The following is a 3,880-nucleotide window of genomic DNA, read 5'->3' as shown; positions in this document are numbered from 1 at the left end:
TTTCTTCCATTAAAAAAAAACCCTACACACAAAAAATACACTTCTATACATTAGCCTCAAATTTTAAAATTGAAAAACTAATGATGATGAACTCACACAACACACAAAAAAAAATTTACTAATATTTTATGTTAGTACCATATTATGTATGCGAAACCAAGTAGAAGAAAATCACTATATGAATTTTGTGAAATGGAAAAAAGAAAATTCTTATTTTTAAAAGGAAGCTGCATGCACCTCTAACACCTACAAAAATAACCTTTTAATCTCTCCTTAGAAGGAACTAGGACAATGAGGAAGGAAACTCTTAAGGGAGAAAAAAAAATGTGCACATTAAAATTTGATATGAGAAAGAGGCTTGATGTTAGGAGAGAGTTGGTGGGAGCGTTCGATTCCTAGTCACGACTGCTTTTAGCAGCCGTTAGATTGAATTTAATGAGACGGCTGAGATCGGCCAGGGTGGACTGTCGGTTACGACGGAAGATGGCCTATGGCGACACCAGACCTTCGTTGATGCTCAGTAGCCCCTACTCCCCACCCTCCTCTTTTGTTCTTCAAAAACATGCTCACAAGCCATATCCATGTCCAAACCCTAATTTCCCTTGTTATGCAATTGCTATAAGACGCCATAGCCAATCTTGACTATGTGCTCTGCTGTTTTGAATGCCATTGCCAACTCCAAACCCATGTCATCATGCATGCTATAGCCATAGCCAAACCCTAATTCAGGTTCCCTTTCCCGCCTTTCATCCACCCATAGCCAACCCCTGACTCGGCCTAATCCATGTTATCTTGCATTCTGATCATCCTCACCGTCTAATCCTTGTTTTTTTGCACTCCACGGCCATAGCAGTAGACTAACCCTTGGCTAGTCTGCTGAGACTCCACATGCATAGCCAAACCCTTGTCACCTCGTATTCTGCTCATAAACATACCCAAAACCCTTGTCACCTTGCATTGTGCTCAGATACCATAGCCGCTGAGAAAGCTTTCTGCATTCTGCTGAGACACCATAGCCACATGCATAGCCAAACGCTTATCGCATTGCATTCTGCTGACCATAGCCGCACTTATGCACAGCCAAAACCCTCTTGCATTTTGCTCTGACATAGCCAAACCCTGCCTCATGTTCTCTTGCATTTTGGTGAAGACCCCCATAGCCATTACCATTGCCATTGCCAAACATAGCAAAACCTTAACTCTCTTGCTGGGAGACAGCAAGCCCATAGCTGTGGCTGAACCTAAAGGTCTCCGGAGACTGATTCAGATGGTGTGACTACAGAAACCTGATTCTGTTGCCAAACCAGATAGCCATAGCCGTAGACATACCCACATTGCCATAGGCACACAGCCATATATATCCATAATAACAGCAAGGGTTCCCACCTGTCTTCCTGCAAGAAGCCATGGCAGTTTCGCACTTCAGCTCTCGCCCTAGCATCGAGCACATTTGCAGGTTCTGGCCACTCTTCATCGTCCTGTTCGTAGCCATTCTATACCTCGTTCACATGGACCTCTCCATGTCCCGCATGCTCACTCCCAGCGATGCCAGGAGGCTGCAGTCCCGCATAGGAAACCCATCCATGGCAGAAATCTCTGCTAGCCAGCCCCTCCCTTACCCTGTTTCCCTGGCCTTGGTGCATTATGCCACCACAAAGGTCATACCGCAGCAGACCAGAGATGAAATAATGGTAACAGCCAACATTCTGAGCAAGAGAGCCCCCTGTAACTTTCTGATCTTCGGGCTAGGGTTTGACAGCCTGCTCTGGAAAACTCTAAACCATGGCGGAAACACAGTGTTTCTCGAAGAAGACCCTACCTGGATAGCAGAGATGGCTCGATCGAGCCCTGAACTGAGGTCTTTTCCTGTGAATTACACCACAGTGCTGTCTAATGCAGAGGAACTGCTCGCCTATGCGATCAAAGAGAAAGTGATCTGCTCTCCGGCCATAGATTTGCTGCAGTCTGGCTGCAAGCTTGCGATGAAAACGTTACCTGCAGAGATTTACAAGACGAAGTGGGATGTGATCATGATTGATGCGCCCAGGGGGTACTTCGCAGAGGCGCCGGGCAGGATGAGTGCCATCTACAGCTCTGCGGTGATGGCGAAGGGGAAAGAGAAGAAGCAGAGCACAGACATTCTTCTGCACGATGTTGATCGCCCTGTGGAGAAATCCTTCAGCACAGAGTTCTTGTGCTCCAAGAACCTCATCGAGGCTGTGGGCAAGCTCTGGCACGTCCAAATCTATGGTGAAGGCCCCTCTCGCAGCACAGAGTTCTGCAGAAACTCGCTTGCAAGAGCAAGCACTTGATGTCGTACCTCTTCACATGTCTGTTATCATCCTTTCATCCATAAATAATACCATTTAAACACACAATGTAAAGACATGTTAGGGTATTTCTTCCATTACATCACATTTTTACTTCTACAAAGAAAAATAATCAATAATACCACCAAGAAAAATCCATTATCTGCATCACAATGATTCATTAGACAAGTAAGTAATTTTAGAAATAATACCTCTAACAAGAACTGACTTCATTATCTGCATTGCAATGATTAATTAGACAAGTAATTTTATATCATTACTATAAGTGATTTTTTATGACATGCAACACATCGTTATCTTTTGGATTCTAGGAGCATCCACACAGCACACATATCAGTCCTTTGTTTTTTCCTTGAGAAAATATGGTGGATTTCAGCATGGTCGTGTTATTTTCTCCAAGGAAATTAAAATATGCCAATTAAAACTCAAGTCTACAATCTCAGTCCAACTTGGGGGACATGGCTCCAAGTGAAACTTACGTCTGATTTATTCCTAAGCAAGTCGTGTGGGAGCTATGGAGAGCCTAGATCTAGAGTTATACCTGTGGACAGCACATTGTAGCCCGGATTCTTTTGTCCTTAATGTTGATTTAAAGTCTTGTTAATTATTTTATAACTTTTCTATGTGATGTTGTATTCTTTATGTTTAGATTCATTTCCATTAGCTTTAGCAAAATTTATTATTTTCATTAATCTTGCAGGTTTAAGCTTGCAATTGATGTGCAAGCTTCTATAAAATCATCTACTAGCTTGAAAGATGTTCACTTGAGCTGGTTTATTTTATTTGGTTGTTTTGTATACTTGTTTGTCCTTGAATTCTTTAAGAAGCTTCTTAAGTGCAGCTTCCTCTGACTGGGTGAGGTCTTGAGCAATAAAAACGTGTTTAGACTCCTCACCCGGATTTGCTAAGTCTATCTCCTTAACTACCGCAGGGCCATCGTAGACACCGCTACTCCCATTGGTAGGCGTTCGTTGGGCTTTTGTGTAGATCGATTATCAATGAAAACCTTGCTTTCTAAAGGATGTGCACGACCATTCTCAAGATCAACTCGAATGACAGAGTCCTGGAATTGTAGGTAGACATGGTTTTTCGACCAATCATGCACCATTTGTGCTTCCCTCATGAAAGGACGTCCTAAGATCATTTGATATGACATAGGATGCTTGGAGAAATCCATTACAATGAAGGTATGTCTTACCTTGTACCCCAGAACCTTGATCTTAAGGTCCCTTAACATTCCAATAGGTTTAGCTATGGTTCCGTTTTGCCATCTTAACCACTATGTTTGTGACTTCGAGGTAAGGTCTTCCCATAGATTCCCAACAGTTTTTAGTCACAATGCTCACTCCAGCACCACCATCAAGGATTCCCTTTACAGTTAATCCCTTATGGGGAGGGTGGCATTAGATTCGTCACCTTCAAAGTACTGTCCCAACTTGTTCACAGGTATTTCAACGACTGAGTCTTCATCTAGGTTGGGTTGTAGATCCCAATGTTCCCCTTCATCTTGAAGCGTGTCGGGTCTATCCATATTTCCAAATTGTGGTAGC

The 3,880-nt window shown here is 43.1% G+C and overlaps 1 pseudogene across 1 annotated transcript; it reads left to right on the top strand.

The window, feature by feature from the left end:
* The first annotated feature begins 538 nt into the window (after positions 1–538).
* LOC147605522 (arabinogalactan O-methyltransferase 2 pseudogene) lies at positions 539–2,477 on the top strand (annotated as a pseudogene). The gene has a single exon (XR_015265162.1). The product of XR_015265162.1 is annotated as an arabinogalactan O-methyltransferase 2 pseudogene (transcript).
* Positions 2,478–3,880: the final 1,403 nt, after the last annotated feature.

Source organism: Cibotium barometz, chromosome 59, assembly GCF_041138505.1.
Source record: "Cibotium barometz isolate CiBa-2024 chromosome 59, ASM4113850v1, whole genome shotgun sequence".
Taxonomy (NCBI): domain Eukaryota; kingdom Viridiplantae; phylum Streptophyta; class Polypodiopsida; order Cyatheales; family Cibotiaceae; genus Cibotium; species Cibotium barometz.
Note: the sequence above shows the minus strand (reverse complement) of the source record. Positions and strands in the feature narration are given on the sequence as shown.